This window comes from Pongo abelii, chromosome X, assembly GCF_028885655.2.
Source record: "Pongo abelii isolate AG06213 chromosome X, NHGRI_mPonAbe1-v2.0_pri, whole genome shotgun sequence".
NCBI lineage: Eukaryota > Metazoa > Chordata > Mammalia > Primates > Hominidae > Pongo > Pongo abelii.
The window spans coordinates 53,353,275-53,371,377 of record NC_072008.2 but is presented as its reverse complement, the minus strand read 5'-3'; the positions used below and the strand labels follow the sequence as shown (position 1 = coordinate 53,371,377).

Here is an 18,103-nt window from a genome sequence, read left to right as displayed (position 1 = left end):
CTGGTACTCATTCATGTACTAGTTAAGGTAAAGCTAGCTCCTGGGACAGAAAAAAATTTTCTGAGATTTAAGACAAGTTTACTTCTTGCTTCTGTAGTATTCCAAAACAGGTGTTAATAATTGAGTTTCCCTCTTCTAAGTGATGGTTCAGAGGCCTAGGCACTTTCTGTCTAGAAGGTCTGCCATCTTCAAAACATGGTCATCATTGTATTTATTGTTATCTCCATCCTAAATAGCCAGAAGAGGAAAACACCATGTGGGAGGTTTCTATGAGCTGGATGTAGCATACATCACTTCTCATATTCCATTAGCTAGAACTCAGACAATGGGCATACCCAGTTGTAAGGACACTGACAAATGTAGTCTAAATCTGTCCCTAGGAGGAAGAGGAAACAAGTTTAATGACCACTTAGCTAGTTTCTACCACAGTGTATTTCTCAAAGTCCTGTGAAAGGAATGTCAATGTCCACCTAGTCAAAAGGGTGAGTTGAATGTGTTACATATGACTAATCGATTCCAACATTCTTATTGCCCTAAACGATGGATTCCCCTGCCTACACTGTACCATGGAATTTCTGGCATCTTAACATCATTTAACACGAACTACTATTGAGTAGAGGTTTTGGTCAATCAATAGAACAATTTTTAGAAATACTCCTAGCTGCTTCAACTAACAAAGTACATCCAGGATTGCTGATGAGTGTACCCATACTGAAAAGTTTGGCCCTACCCAAACCAGATAAAGACATCACAAGAAAATAAAATTACAGACAAATATCCTTTGTGAATATAGATGCAAAATCCCCAACAAAATACTAGCAAACTAAATCCAACAGCATATTAAAAGTAGGATACGTCTTGGCCGAGTGGGATTTATCTTAGGAATGCAAGAATGGTTCAACATAAGAAAATCGTTCAAGGTAATAACATCACATTAATAGAACAAAGGAAAAGAAACACATGATCATCTCACTTGATGCAGAAAAGGCATTTCAGGCTGGGTGTGGTAGCCAACACTTATAATCCCAGCACTTTGGGAGGCTGAGGTGGGAGGACTGCTTGAAGCCAGGAGTTCGAGACCAGCTTAGGCAACATAGCAAGACCCCATCTCTACAAAAAAATTTTAAAAATTAGCTGGGCATGGTGATGTGTGTCTGTACTCCCAGCTACACGGGAGGCTGAGGAAGGAGGCTCCCTTGAGTCCAGGAGTTTGAGGCTGTAGTGAGCTATGATCATGCCACTGCACTCCAGCCTAGGTGACAGAATGAGACCTCATCTCTCTTAAAAAAATAAAAAAGGCATAGAGCTAATAAATTCAGCAAAGTTGCGAGATGCAAGATCAACACATAAAAAGCAGTGTGCTTTTTATACACTAGCAATGAGCAATCCAAAATGAAGTTAAGATAACAATTCAATTTACAATAGCATCTAAAAGAATAAAATATCTAGGAATAAATTTAATCAAGGAGGAGAAAGACTTGTACATTGAAAACCATGAAACATTGGTGAAAGAAATTAAGGATCTAAAGAAATGGAAAGGCATCTCATGTTCATAGATTGGAAGACTTAATACTGATAAGATGTTGATACTAGCCAAAGTGATCTACAGATTCAACACAGTCCTTGTGAAAATTCCAACAGCTTTTTTGCAGAAATGAAAAAGCTAGCCGGGTGTGGTTGCTCATGCCTGTAATCCCAGCACTTTGGGAGGCTGAGGCAGGCGGATCACGAGGTCAGGAGTTCGAGGCCAGCCTGGCCAACACGGTGAAACCCCGTATCTACTAAAAATAATTTTAAAAAGTTATCTGAGCATGGTAATCTGTGCCTGTAATCCCAGCTACTCGGGAGGCTGAGGCAGAAGAAATGCTTGAACCTGGGAGGCGGAGGTTGCAGTGAGCTGAGATCTCGCCACTGCACTCCAGCCTGGGTGACAGAGCGAGACTCTGTCTCAAAAAAAAAAAAAGAAATGAAAAAGCTGATCCTCAAATTCATATGGAATTACAAGGGGCCATGAATAGCCAAAACAATCTTAGAAAAAAAAGAACAAAGTCAAATGGCCAATTGATTTTTTTTTTTTTCAAGACACAGTCTTGCTCTGTTGCCCAGGCTGGAATGCTCTGTTGCCCAGGCTTGCTCTGTTGCCCAGCCAATCTTGGCTCACTGCAGTTTGAGGCTCACTGCAGTCTCAAACTCCTGGGCTCAAATGATCCTCCTACCTCAGCATCCCAAGTAGGTGGGATTTAAAAGGCATGTGCCAATACACTCAGCTAATTTTTTTTTTTTTTTGTAGAGACAGGGTCTCACTCTGTTGCCCAGACTGGCCTCAAACTCCTGGGCTCAAGCAGTCCTCCCACCTCAGCCTCCCAAAAATGTTGGGATTACAGGTGTGAGCCACTGTGCCCAGCCACCAATTGATTTTTTACAAGAGTGCCAAGTCCATTCAATGAGGGGAGAGATTAGTCTCTTCAACAGATGGTGCTGGGACAACTGGATTTTCACATGCAAAAGTATGAAGTTGGATGCCTACTTCACACCAGATACCATTAACTCAAAATGGATTAATGACCTAAATTTAAGTCCTAAAACCATAAAACTGGAGGAAAACATAGGAGTTAATGTTCATGACCTTGGATGTGGCAACAGTCTCAGGTGTGACACTACAAGCATGAGCAACAACAGAAAAAACAGATAAATTGGACTTCATCAGAATTAAAAATTTTGTGCATCAAAGGACATCAAGAAAGTGAAAAGATAGCCTACAGAATAAGATAACATATTTGCAATCATATATCTGATAAGGATTTACTATCCAGAATATACAAACAACTCCTACAACTCAACAGCAAAAAGACAAGCAATTCAATTTAAAAATGGGCAAAGGAGGCCAGGCGCAGTGGCTCACGCCTGTAATCCCAGCACTCTGAGAGGCCGAGGTGGGTGGATCACCTGAGGTCAGGAGTTCAAGGCCATCCTGGCCAACATGGTGAAACCCATCTCTACTAAAAATACAAAAATTAGCTGGGCGTGGTGGCATGTGCCTGTAATCCCAGCTACTTGGGAGGCTGAGGCAGGAGAATCACTTGAACCTGGGAGGTGGCAGCTACAGTGAGCTGAGATCACGCCACTGCACTCCAGCCTGGGCAACAGAGCAAGACTGTCTCAAAAAAAAAAAAAAAAAAAAAAAAGGCAAAGGATCATGTCTTTGTGATTAGGAAGAAAAAAAAATGGGCAAAGGACTTGAATAGATATTTCTCCCAAGATATAAAAATGGCCAAGAAGCACATGAAAAGATGCTCAACATCATTAGTTATTAGGGAAATGCAGATCAGTTACCACTTCATACCCATTAGTATGGCTATAATAATAATAATCAGAAAATAATAAGTATTGGAGAGGATGGGGAGAAATTGGAGTCCTGGTACAGAGAATTATCATATGACCCAGCAATTCCACTCCTAAGAATATACCCAAAAGAACTGAAAACAAGGAGTCAAAACAGATATTTCTGAACCAGCGTTCTTTGCATCATTATTAATAGCCAAAAGGTAAAAACAACCCAAGTGTCCATCAACAGATAACTGTATAAACAAAATGCAGCATATACAAATACTGGAATATTACTCAGCCATAAAAGGAATAAAGGTTGGACACATGCTACAACATGGATGAACCTTGAAAAAATTATTCTAGCTGGGTGTGGTGGCTCACACCTGTAGTCCCACCTCCTCAGGAGGCTGAGGTGGGAGGATCACCTGAGCCCAGCTGGGGAGGTTGAGGCTGCAATGAGCCGTGATTGCTCACTGCACCCCAGCCTGGATGACAGAGTGAGACCCTGTCTCAAAGAAAATATTATTCTAAGTGAAATAATCCAGACACAAAAGGACAAATATTGTATGATTCCACTTAAATGAAATTATCTAGACTAGGCAAATTCATAGAGACAGAAAGTAGGTTAGAGATTACCAGAGGCTGCAGGTAATAGGGAAATGATTGCTTAATGGGTATAGAGTTTCTGTTTGGGGTGATGAAAGAGTTTTGGAACTAGATACTGTAGTAGTGATGGTTACCCAACATTGTGAATGTAATCAATGCCATCTAATTGTACACTCAAAAATGGTTAAAGTGGATTTTTGTTTTGTTTTGTTTTCTTGAGGTGGAGTCTCAACTCTATCACCCAGGCTGAAGTGCAGTGCTGCGATCTCGGCTCACTGCAACCTCCACCTCCCGATTTCAAGTGATTCTCTTGCCTCACAGCCTCCCGAGTAGCTGGGATTACAGGTGCCCACCACCACGCCTGGCTAATTTTTGTATTTTTAGTAAAGATGGGCTTTCACCATGTTGGCCGGGCTGGTCTCGAACTCCTGACCTCAGGTGATCTACCCGCCTCGGCCTCCCAAAGTGCTAGGATTACAGGCATGAGCCACCATGCCTTTCCAGAAATTTTTATGTTATATATAGTTTACCACAATGAAAAAGTTTGGCCCAGCCAGGCACAGTGGCTCGTACCTGTAATCCCAGCACTTTGGGAGGCTAAGGCGGGTGGATCACCTGAGGTCGGGAGTTCAAGACCAGCCTGACCAACATGGAGAAATCCGTCTCTACTAAAAATACAAAATTAGCCAGGCCTGGTGGTGGATGCCTGTAATCCCAGCTACTCGGGAGGCTGAGGCAGGAGAATCACTTGAAATCGGGAGGTGGAGGTTGTGATGAGCCGAGATCAAGCCATTGCACTCCAGCCTGGGCAACAAGAGCGAAAATCTGTATCAAAAAAAAAAAAAAAAAAAAAAGGGTGGCTCATGCCTGTAATCCCAGCACTTTGGGAGGCCGAGGCGGGCTAATCACGAGGTCAGGAGATCGAGACCATCCTGGCTAACACAGTGAAACCCTGTCTCTACTAAAAATACAAAAAATTAGCCAGGCGTGATGGTGGGCGCCTGTAGTCCCAGCTACTTGGGAGGCTGAGGCAGGAGAATGGCGTGAACCCAGGAGGCGGAGCTTGCAGTGAGCTGAGATCGCTCCACTGCACTCCAGCCTGGGAGACAGAGCGAGACTCCGTCTCAAAAAAAAAGTTTGGCCCAATCAAAAATTACACTTCTTTTTCCCTGATCTATCATCCATAGAATCAATTATCAGATATTATGGAGGTTTCTTTCTTTCTTTTTTTTTTTTTTGAGACATGGTCTCACTCTGTCACCCATATTATGGAGGTTTCTGCCAGTATAAATTAGCTACATCTTATCATTTGTGTGTGTGTGTGTGCTCTCTCCTCATAGGTTTGACTTTACTTCCTGGGACATACAGGAATCTGAATTCAGTAATGGGTCTGGAGGCAGCAAGAGATGATACGGGTGGATCTTGAAAAGATTAGCCTAACAGTGAGAGGGTCCCCAAGTCAGGCAGGACCAGCCCCATAGACTGGGGAAGAAGGGCTGCTTCTGCTGCCAAGGGAAACTCAGTGAGGGTTGGGGTTTAGGGTGCTCAGATCTATCCAAATCAATCCTGATGTTCCTATTCCTATTCTCAAGGTCCCATTGTTCCCTAATCAGTAGCCATGTTTTTGCATATGAGACCTGGAGATCCTATGAATTCAACCTGCGTTGTAATTCAGCAACCTGCAGGATTTGGTTTTATGTCTGATTTCAGGCTACATCAGTCCTGTGCCTGGAAGAGATAAAAAGATTACTTAAAACAAACAAATATATATATATATATATATATATATATATATATATATATATATATATATAAAAAATATGGGCTAGGCGTGGTAGCTCACACCTCTAATCCCAGCACTTTGGAAGGCCGAGGCAGGTGGATCACTTGAGGCCAGGAGTTCAACACCAGTCTGGCCCACATGGTGAAACCCCTCCTCTACTAAAAATACAAAAATTTCCGAGGCGGGCAGATCACGAGGTCAGGAGATAGAGACCATCCTGGCTAACACGGTGAAAACCCGTCTCTACTAAAAATACAAAAAATTAGCTGGGCGAGGTGGCGGGCGCCTGTAGTCCTAGCTACTCGGGAGGCTGAGGCAGGAGAATGGGGTGAACCCCCAGGGGGCGGAGCCTGCAGCGAGCCGAGATCGTGCCACTGCACTCCAGCCTGGGCGACAGCGAGACTCCATCTCAAAAAAAAAAAAAAAAAAAAAAAAATTAGCCGGGTGTGGTGGTGGTAATCCCAGCTACTCAGGTGGCTGAGGCAAGAGAACCGCTTGAACCCGGGAGGCAGAGGTTGCAGTGAGCCGAAATCACGCCACTGCCCTTAAGCCTGGGTGACAGAGTGAGACTCTTTAGGTCCACAGCAAAATTGAGTGGAAAGTATGTATCCCATATACCCTCTGCTCCTACACAGGCACAGCTTCCCCCACTATCAACATCCCCAGCAGAGTGGTACATTCGTTATAGTCAATATATTGGTACATAATTGGTCAAGTACATAGCTTACATTAAGGTTCACTCTTGGTGTTGTACACTCTATGGGCTTTGACAAGTGTATAATGACATGTATCCACCATTATAGTATCACACAGAGTAGTTTCATTGCCCTAAAAATCCTCTGTGTTCCACCTATTCATACTTCCCTCCCATAACTCCTAGCAACCTCTGATTTTTTTTACTGTCTCCATAGTTTTACCTATTCCAGAATGTTATTATTTAGGAATCATATAGTATATAGCCTTTTCAGATTGCCTTCTTTCACTTATTAATATGCATTTAAGATTCTTCCATGTCTCTTGGTGGCTTGATAGCTCATTTATCTTTATTGCTGAATAACATTCTGTTGTCTGGATGTACCACATTTTATCCATTTACTTACTGAAGGGCATCTTGGTTTCTTCCAAGTTTGGGCAGTTGTGAATAAATCGGCTATAAATATCCATTGCAGGTTTTTATGTAGTTGTAAGTTTTCAAATCACTTGGACAAATACAAAAGAGTGTGATTGCTGAATGGTAAGGTAAGAATATGTTTAGTTTTGTAAGAACCTACCAAACTGTCTTCCAAAGTGGCTGAACCATTTTGCATTCCCACCAGCAATGAATTAGAGTTCCCGTTGCTCCGCATCCTCATCAGCATTTGGTATTTTCGATGTCCTGGATTTTGGCCATACTAATAGGTATGTGGTGGTATCTCCCTGTATTAATTCGCAAACCCTAATGACATATGATGTGGAGCATCTTTTAACATGCTTATTTGCCATCTGTATATCTTTTTTGGTGAGGTGTCTGTTCAGGTGTTTTGCCCTTTTTCTTTTTATGAGGTGGGGGTATTGCTGTGTTGCCCAGGCTCATCTCAACTCCTCAGTCAAATGATCCTCCTGCCTCAGCCCTCAAGTAGCTGGGACTACATGCATGTGCCACCATGCCAGGCTTCTTTTGCCTGTTTTTAAATTGGGATGTTCCTTTTCTTATTGTTGAGTTTTAAGAGTTATTTATGTGTCTTAAAGATCCTTTATCAGATGTGTCTTTTGCAAATACTTTATACCAGTCTATAGTTTGTTTTCTCATTCTCTTGACAGTGTCTTGTTTTTTTTTTTTTGGAGAGGGAGTCTCGCTCTGTCACCTAGGCTGGAGTGCAATGGCATGATCTCGGCTCAGTGCAACCTCTGCCTCCCGGGTTCAAGCCATTCTCCTGCCTCAGCCTCCCAAGTAGCTGAGATTAGGTGCCCATCACCACGCCCAGCTAATTTTTGAATTTTTTTTTTTTTTTTTTTTTTGAGACGGAGTTTTGCTCTTGTCACCCAGGCTGGAGTGCGATGGCACGATCTTGGCTGACTGCAACTTCTGCCTCCCAGATTAAAGCGATTCTCCTGCCTCAGCCTCCCGAGTAGATGGGACTATAGGCACCTGCCACCATGCCTGGCTAATTTTTGTATTTTGGTAGAGACGAGGTTTCACCATGTTGACCAGGCTGGTCTCGAACTCCTGACCTCAGGTGATTTGCCCGCCTCGGCCTCCCAAAGTGCTGGGATTACGGGCATGAGCCACCGTGCCCGGCTCTAAGCATACATTTCTGTAGGGTGTATGACTTATTGGGGACAAAAGGTATGCACATCTTTAACTTTTCTAGCTAGTGTCAAACTTTTCTGAAGTAGTTTTACTAATGTATATTCCAACCAGCAGAGTATGAAAGGTCCTATTATTCCACATATTTCCCAACGCTTGGAACAGTCAATTTTAAATTTTTGCCAAGCTGAGGATTGTAAAATGGTATCTCATGTGTGTTAAATAGGCATTTTCCTGATAATTAATGAAGTTGAGCACCTTTAATATTTTTTTCTTTTTAGAGACAGGGTCTCGCTCTGTTGCCCAGGCTGGAGTGCAGTGGCATGATCATAGCTCACTGCAGCCTCGAACTACAGGGCTGGGCTCAAGCAGTCCTCCTGCCTCAGGCTCCTAAGCAGCTGGGACTACAGGCATGCCACCATCATGCCTGGATATTAAAAAAAAAAAATTTGTAGAGATGGTCTCACTATGTTGCCCAGGCTGGTCTTCAACTCCTGGTCTCAACTGATCCTCCCACCTGGGCTTCCCAAGTTGCTGGGATTGCAGGCATGAGCCAGCACACCAGGCCTACCTTTTCATATTTTTTACTGGCCATTCAAGTACTCTCTTGTAAAACTGTTCAACTCTTTCGCATATTTTTCTATTGATTACCTTTCTCTTGTTGAATTGTAGAACTTCATCTTACAATCTGGATATGGAATCTGATTTTAAGTGATGCAAACATTTTCCCATTTTGTGGTTTTCCTTTGTACCGTTTATGGTGTCTCTGGGTGAAGAAGTTATTATTTTTGATGGAGTCAATTTTATCAGTCCTTTCTTTTCATGGTTTGTACTTTTGGTGTCTTGTTTAAGAAATCTTTTACCATCCCAGGCCCAGCGCGGTGGCTCATGCCTGTAATCCCAGGACTTTGGGAGGCCAAGGTGGGAGGATCACTTGAGGCCAGGAGTTTGAGACCAGCCTGGGCAATGTAGCAAGACCCCCCCATCTCTATTTTTTAAAAAAGAAATATTTTACTATTCTAATGTCAAGAATATACTCCATTTGTTACTTTCTTTGCTTTTCACACTTAGGTCTGTAATCTACCTGGGAATTATTTGAGTTTTAAAAAATATGTAATGTGACCTAAATACCCAATTTAGCTTTAGTTTTGTTTTTTTTTTTTTAACTGGGCACCCAATTGTCCCAGCATCATTTGTTGAAAAGACTGCCCTGCTCCCATGGCTCTACAGAGACACATTTTTTGATAAATCAAGTATGCGAATAGCATGGATTCATCCTTCTTTTCTTTTCTTTTCTTTTTTCTTTTTTTTTGATGGAGTCTCTCTCTGTCACCCAGGCTGGAGTGCAGTGGCACAATCTCAGCTCACTGCAACCTCCGCCTCCCGGGTTCAAGCAATTCTCCTGCCTCAGCCTCCCGAGTAGCTCGGATTACAGGCACCTGCCATCACACCTGGCTAATTTTTGTATTTTTAGTAGAGTCAGATTAGTAGTGTCGGAGTTTCACCATGTTTGCCAGGCTGGTCTCGAACTCCTGACCTCAGGTGATCCTCCTACCTTGGCCTCCTAAAGTGCTGGGATTATAGGCATGAGCCACCGTGCCCGGCTGCCAGTACTACACTCTTAATTACTATAGCTTTATTTTTTTAAAAAACCCTTAACATCTGAGAGATCAAGTCCTCCATCATAGTTCTTCTTCAGGAGTCGTGGCTATTCTTAACCTTTTTCATTTCTATTAATATATACATTTTAGAATCAGTCAAGTTCCACCAAAAGAAACAAACCAACCAACCCACCCATCAGGGTTTAATTGGAATCACATTGAATCTGTAGAGCTACTTGGGGAGAGCTGGCATTCTTGTAATACTGAGTTCAGCAGCTTATGCATGTGAATATGGTATCTCACTCCATTTATTTACATCTTTTTTTTTTTTTTTTTTTTTGAGACAGTCTCACTCTGTCACCCAGGCTGGAGTGCAGTGGCGTGATCATGTCTCACTGCAGCCTTGACCTCCCAGGCTCAAGTGATCCCACCTCAGCCTCCCAAGTAGCTGGGACTATAGGTACGTGACACCACACTCAGCTAATTAAAAAAAAAATTTTGTAGAGACAAGGTCTCACTATGTTGCCCAGGCTAATGTTGAACTCCTGGGCTCAAGTGATCCTTCCGCGTTGGCCTCCCAAAGTGTTGGGATTACAGGTGTTATTTACTCTTTTTTTTTCTTTTTCTTTTTTTGAGACAGCGTCTTACTCTCTCATGTAGATTAGAGTGCAATAGTGCGATCTTAGCTCACTACAACCTCCGCCTCCCAGGCTCAAGTGATCCTCCTGCCACAGCTTCCCAAGTAGTTGGGACTACAGGCATGCACCACCATACCTGGCTAATTTTTGTATTTTTTTGCAGAGATAGGGCTTCGCCATGTTGCCCAGGGTGGTCTTTTTTTTTTTTTTTTTTTTTTTTTTTTTAAGATGAAGTTTCACTCTTGTCGCCCGGGATGGAGTGCAATGGCTCGATCCTGGCTCACTGCAACCTCTGCCTCCCGGATTCAAGTGATTCTTTTCTCTCAGCCTCCCGAGTAGCTGGGATTATAGGTACACACCACCACGCCCAGCTAATTTTTGTATTTTTAGTAGAGACGGGGTTTCACCATGTTGGCCAGGCTGGTCTCAAACTCCTGACCTCAGGTGATCCTCCCACCTCGGCCTCCCCAATTACTGGGATTAAAGGAGTGAGCCACCGTGCCCGGAATTGGTCATCTTCTTTAATCTCTCTTTTGCAAGTGCTATAGTTTTCTCCAGAAAGGATTTACACATCGTCTGTTAGATTTATTCCTGGGATTTCTAGGTAAGTGATTTTTTTAATGCTATTTAAATAATTTAATTTTTTGTTTTTCAGCTGTATTTGTTTTTATATAGAAATACAATAGAATTTTGTAAGCTGATTTTGTATTCAGCAAACTTTATTCCTGGGATATTTACCTCCATTCTTCAAATATTTTCTTGTATTTATTTATTTATGATTATACTCTAAGGCTATTATCAAAATGCTGACACTTCTCCATTTCTCTTGTTTTTTAAATTATTGTTTTCTATATTTTTATTCCTTCCTGCTGCTTTCTGGGAGAGGTCCTCAATCTGATCTTCCCGTTCACTTATTCATTCTTCATCTGTGGTCAACCTGCTATTTGTCCCATCTATTGTGTTCTTTCTTTCAACTACATATTTTTCATAGCTAATATTTTCACTTTTCTGTGTCTGAAAGAAGGTGAGGGAAGACCCCAGAGAAGGTGGTGATGAACTGTCTGGAGAGATGAGTAGGGGTTTCTCAGGTTGTGAGAGGGAGGAGAATCCACCTCAGCAGTAGCTAAGGCCTAGAAACCAGACAGCGGGGCCCAGCTTGTCCTGCTGGGAACGGCTGGGGCACTGGAAGTAAGATGGGAGGGAGATCAGGTGGAGAAATGCAAGGCTTTATACTTTATAGGGCCAGGGTCACTGGGGGTACCCTGACTTGCGACCCCCACAGACTGTGGTGGCCTCCAGAAAGACGGCAGCTTCAAGACAGTGTTGGTCACCCAGTCCTCTGAGGTGAAGAGACCCACCCGCCCCCACCACCACATCATGCTCCAGCTCCATCCTCCTTCCCCCAGGGCACCTGCCAGAAGATCCTCCCTCCCTTCCTCTTCTTCCTCTCTTCTTTTCTTTCTTTCCTCTTTCTCGCTTTTTCTTTTTTCTTTCTTCTCTTTTTCTTTTCTTCTATTTCTTCTTTTTCTTCTCTTTATTTCTTTTTTTCTTCTCTTTCTTCTTTCTTCTTTCCTTTCTTTCCTCTCTTCCTCTCTCTTTCTTTTTGAGACCGAGTCTCACTCTGTTGCCCAGGCTGGAGTGCAGTGGCACAATCTTGGCTCACTGCAACCTCTGCCTCCCAGGTTCAAGTGATTCTCCTGCCTCAGCCTCTCAAGTAGCCGAGATTACAGATGCCCACCACCATGCCCGGCTAATTTTTAAATTTTTAGTAGAGACGGGGTTTCATCATGTTGGCCAGGCTGGTCTCAAACTCCTGACCTCAGGTGATCCACCTGCCTTGGCCTCCCAAAGTGGTAGGATTACAGGCGCGAGCCACACTGTGCCCAGCCCCATCCTATCTTTCTTGAGGAGGCAGGTTAAGTGGAGAAGGGGACCTAGTCCAGAGGGGTTTAGGAGCTCAGGTTGGCTACTGAGGGACTCAAGCTCTGGAGATGCCTTCAGGGCCAGTCTCCTCTCTGGCCATTTTATTTCCCCAACTACCACCAGGAGGTGCTGCTGGGATTGAGCCCCTTCCTGCCCTTTACCTGGCATTTAGGCCTCATTCTCTTCTGAGGGCCTCCCTTCATCTCCCTGCCCTTGTACGATGGCATCCCATTTGGTCCTGGTATCAGCTCCAAATAGGAAGGCAGGTAAACAGCCAGACCTTTCCCCTAGACTAAGGCTTAAGGCCAGGCCAAGTCAGCGCCTGTGCATCCATTACTTCCTGCCGCCCCTAACTGCAGACATCAGAGTCCCCATCTGGGCCTGTCCTGCTATGTGGCCTATGTGGCTACCTGCTCAACCTGTAGCCTGGCTTGGGACAACCCCAATACCGATCCCTCTACATAACCAACCATTGCAGACCAAAAGCAGAGGCCCAAGGGAGCAGAAAGGATCCCAGGAGGAGCAGGCACATTGAGGGGTACTCAGATGGGAAGGGCCACCCACCCAGGAACTGCTGAACTGCCTGGGTGCAAGGCCTCCCTGTGTCTCAGTGGAGACATCCCTCTGGCTGTTTCTCTGACTCTATTTGGAGGGAGTTTGAGGGGGATGAGAAGGATGGGAAGGGGGCTTGGTAAAAACGTGTTACTTTGTATTTATTTCATATAGTTATTACAAAAAAGAAAATACGCACTGTTAGAGAATACAGTAAATCTTTAATTTGTATAAATATTTAAATAAACTTCATATTTTTCATGACATACTTGAGCATCTTCTATGAATATGCATTTTATATAAGGTTTTATGCTGGAAACAGCTATACACAATTTCTGATCAAGACTTTTTACTCATGATCTCTTCAAATTCTTGACTATTAATGAGCAATGATTGTTGTTCAGACAGGTGGTGGTAAGTGGAAAAGGAGAATTTACCTGTTTCCACCCATTACCAGGATTTCCATTTCATTCCTGAAATCATTTAAATCCCGTTAAACAATTTAATAGTTTTAAAAGAACAATTCTTTCCTCCAGTTATTGGCAGATGTTACTCTACTCCTTTTGCTACAAAACGAATGTTTGTTCCTCTTCCCCCAAATTCACAGGCTGAAATAAAATCCCCCATACAATGGTATCTGCAGGTAGGGCCTTTGGGAGGTGAATAGGTCATGAAGGTGGAGCCCCATGGATGGGATTAGTGCCCTTAATAAAAGAGTACCAAGAGAGACCCCTTGTCCCTTCCATCACGTGGGGAGACAGTGAGAAGGTGCCATCTATGAACCAGAAAGTGGGCCCTCACCAGACACTGAATCTGCTGACGCCCTGATCTTAGACTTCCCAGCCTCTGGAACTGTGAGAAATACATTTTTGTTCTTTATAAGTCACCCAGTCTATGATGGTTTGTTACAGCAGACTTTTAATAACTTTTCTTTATGATTCAAACTATAACAGCAACAACACCTAGAAACCATTTTCATCTAACTTTTCCTTTTTTGTTTGTTTCTGATTAAGTACTTGCTCACTTTTCCAAAGTTTAATTTTTGCTTTGAACCCCAAATCTTTGTCAGTTCACATTAGTTAATTTTGACATGGTCCTTCCAAATTTCTATTAACTATATTCAGGGATCCAAAGAGTCAGCTAATCTTTCCATAGATCTGCCAGGTGAGAATCATTCAAGGAAAAAATCTTCACCTTTTAAATTTTTTTGCTCACGAACTTTTGAAACTATTCTTCCTTTGGATCAGCTCCCACACTTAAGTATGAAATAGCAGAGAGGGATGTTTTGATCCCTTGTCTTTACACAAAGCTGAAAACAGGTGAGAGGTTAGTGCCTTGTATGTAATTAGATTCTGAGTATGATACTGATAGTATCATTTCCAGTGGAAATCAGAAAGGCAAACTCTTACAAATGAGGGCTTCTCTGTGTAAAACAGTAAATGAAATAATGTACTACTTGAATCTCAGGGTTTTCAGAACAAATTCTAGATGCAAAGCCTTTATATCTTCCTATCACTGTGGCTTCACTCACTACACAGACTTAATTGTTTTAAAAATTCATAAAAATGCAATGCAAGCTCCTGGTTTGGATCATTTTGCTATAAATTATAAGAAATTATTATGATAACTGGTATAATTTGAATAGGGTCTGAGGACTAGATGGTAGTAATGTACCAACATTAATTTCATGACATTGATGGGTGCATTGTGGTTATGCTGGAAAATGTCCTTGTTTGTAGAAAATGCACACTAAAATATTCAGAAATGATGGGGCACCAGGTCTGCAACGTACTCTCAAATGGTTCAGGAAAAAAGTTATCTGTACTGTTCTTGCAACTTTTCTTTAACTTTGTGATACCTTCAAAACATACAATAATTTATGAATTATTAATTTGACTATTTTGACCTGGAATAGTCTGCTGGGCATTGTTGCTTCTCTTGATAATTTTCCATGCAAATCAGACATTTAGGCTGAAGTGAGGGCTTGTCAGGCATCCAAATCCAAATCTGAGATGATCCTCATGACTTAAGCATCATTTGTGGACACTGAGTTAGTCTTGGAAAAGCGATGACATTCCAGCTTCACTCCAAAAGTTGTACAGTGTGGTATTGTGAGGGTTAATTTTATGTGTCAACTTGAATGTGCCATTGGTGCCCAGATATTTGGTCAAACATTATTCTGGATGTTCTGTGAGGATGTTTTAGGATGAGGTTAACATACATACATACATACGTACATACATACATACATACATACATAATTTATTTGACAGGGTCTCAGTCTGTCACCCAGGCTGGAGTGCAGTGGTGCGATTTCAGTTCACTGCAGCCTCAACTTCCCCAGTCAAGAGTGATCCTCCCATCTCAGCCTCCCAGGTAGCTGGGACTACAGGCGTGCTACCATGCCTGGCTGGTTTTTTTTTTTTTTTTTTTTTTTTGACAGAGTCTTGCTGTCGCCCAGGCTGGAGTGCAATGACGTGATCTCAGCTCACTGCAACCTCCGCCTCCTGGGTTCGAGCGGTTCTCCTGCCTCAGCCTCCCAAGTAGCTGGGATTACAGACACGCACCAGCACACCCAGCTAGTTTTCTGTATTTTTAGTAGAGGCGGGGTTTCACCATGTTGGCCAGGCTGGTCTCGAACTCCTGACCTCAGGTGATCCACCTGCCTAGGCCTCCCAAAGTGTTGGGATTACAGGCGTGAGCCATCACACCTGGCCTGGGTGGACCCAGTTTCTAATGGCTTGTATTTGCATATCAAAGGTTGCCAGCCTGGCTCTAAGAGCCGGGGCTTTACAAGAAACTTTTCCAGAGATGCTTTAAAAAATGAAAACTTCCCAAGGACCCCTTTTCCTCTCTATCTGCCTAAAATAATTTCTTAGTAACTCCTACAACATTACTCCCTGTGGAGATGCCACACTAACCGCTGTTAGGGGATTTTGGGCAGCGACTCCTTCTGGCTACTTCCTGCTGAAAAGGGGCGTTGAATGGGGAACAGCAGCTAGGGCTCCCCCTGGGATCGATCTAAGGGTCCTCGGAAGAATGGCCTGTCCATGTGTGGTTCAGTTTACAGCACCATTTGGAGTTTGATTGCTTCTAGGCGAGAAGAAACAATTCGAGCTATAGTATTGTGTATACAGAGTCCAAATATCAATACAAGACATATAAGCAAGAGAGGGCTTAATAAAGGCGTTAACCAATTCCATAAAGAAGACTGGAATTTATTAAAGAGGGTTTGTAGCCACTCAGGGCTGAAGCTGGCATTTTTCCTGAGCCTGTCAATAATTTTGATTTGAGTACCTGTAAATTTTCCTTTACTAGAGGTATTAATCCAAAAGCAGCATGTTTCATTTAAAACTGCATCACTAAACCCAATAAAAAGTCCTACCAGACTCAGTGATAGTAAAACTTTCATGCTTCCTTTTTGTTAGTAACTATTATCCCTGCTATAAGGATAATAATTAAGCAAAATACGACAGCGATGGAAACTCTCTGTTTAATACTTCAGTTAGAAGGTGCTACTGTGTATAATCCTTTTGCAAATAATAGAGTGAGGACAGCAATTTCCATAAGTGTGGTGTTGTAGATAATTTCTATCTAAAATTTTACTTGTCAAGATATAGAATTCCCCTTTGGGGGGGTCTATGAAGTTCCTTGTTTTTATTTTCCTAAACAAAGAAACTTGTGGGTTACGGGCACCCTACTCACTTTTATTACCTGGAAGAATTTGCAGGATAATTGCCCAGAACCAGTATATTGATCCAGATTTTTACATTCTCTATCCCTTATCTTTTCTTCCAAGCTGCAGGAGATCACTACTAGATTCACAGAAATAAGCAGGGTTAGTCTAAAATGTAGGCGAAAAGCTTGAAAACAATTAATGAGACTAGGACTTAATGACAAATGTATGATAAGCTTTGGAGTACCATTTTTCTCTCTAGTCCTCATTTTTGGTAAAAACAAATTGTGAATAAACTGTAGTCTTATATTTGGCCTGATTATTTGCATAAAGTGCAGCAAGAATGGTTATTTCTACATAGGCCTTTTGGATTGGCTTTGATGAAACTCTGTTTCACAAGGAATTTCACATAAGACTTTTAAAGCCGAGCCCAGCAATGGGTTTGTATCCTCAAGTACCTGTGAACTGGGTGATCCTCTCCTCTTGAGGTCCCAAGATAAACTCGAGCTTCCAGACCTGTTAGAAAGTGACATTCTTTACTGACCACAGGTTAGGAACTCTGTGCAGGGACTGTGTAGACAAGGTATGAGGCCAGTTCTCCCCAAGGGGCTTTTTATTGGCTCTGCATGTCAAGCTTGATTCCTTAAAGAGAAACACACCCTTTCAGTTAAAGCCTTGGTAAAATAACCAGTTTTTCCAATTGTGTCCCACTGACAAAGAAAAATGGATTCTTATTGCACCGATGCAAACAACTACATTGCCGTAAGTTTAGTCACAGATAGTTTCCAAATTCCAGAGGAACCAGGCAGAGAAATAAACATGCTCTAAATTTTGTTCATAGGAATATGCCTTACTCAATTATTAAAGGCCATAAATAGCTTAAAATAAGTTTCTCCTTGACTCTGAAAAACAAAACAAGGATCAGCAGTATTCCAAGCAAAACATAAAAGGCTTGCTTTAACTTTCTGAGTGCATCTCACTTAGTTAACTCTTGTTTTGCTTGATATTTGTGAACATGTCAGTTCTTTAAAAGTTTTCTATGTTCTTTCTCTATTCCAATGTTATAACCTGTAAAGCTATTAAAAACCTGCATTTGAGAACACCTGTTAAAGTTCTTAATATAGCTTGATTACAAACCGTCTTTTGAGAAGGAACGAAACAAGACAATTGTCTGCGAATGGCAACATTTCCTGGGTAGTTACAATTAAAAACATGACTGACAAAGAAGTTTGTGTATATCCATGGTCTACAATAACTTTACCTTTAATTATGACTGATAGTATATACTTAGACATTAGAATTTTAGAAATCCCATACAATTTTTGAACATATATTAGTATTATTCACCAAAATATAACTTAAAGAAGATTGGACATCATTTTGGCAATCTCATGTGACTAAACATGTCAAATAATCCTGTTTATCTCTTTTTTAAATGTTTCAGGGGCCCTATGAACCATCCAAAAAGCCAAACATTAGGAAGGACAATTTCCAGATTGCCATAAATTATTTTGCCAAAATGATGACTTAAAAGTCAAAAACTTTTTATTAGCCTTTACTATGACATGGAAATCCAGTTTAAAGCCAAATTTTACCCTTGTATTAGTTTGTTAATGTTAACCCTAATTTGTTTAAATAAAACCTTATAGATCATTCCATCTAATCCTAACCAACTTGACCATGAAGTGAAATTTCTACAAACTTTTTATA

At 41.9% G+C, this 18,103-nt stretch overlaps 1 long non-coding RNA gene across 1 annotated transcript; it reads right to left on the bottom strand.

Moving 5' to 3' along the window:
• Positions 1-7,520: 7,520 nt before the first annotated feature.
• Positions 7,521-16,517, bottom strand: LOC134760880 (uncharacterized). Its single transcript, XR_010138934.1, has 2 exons — positions 16,432-16,517; positions 7,521-15,810 (listed from the first exon to the last, which is right to left on the bottom strand). It is a non-coding gene; the product is annotated as an uncharacterized LOC134760880 (long non-coding RNA).
• Between the last annotated feature and the right edge of the window lie 1,586 nt (positions 16,518-18,103).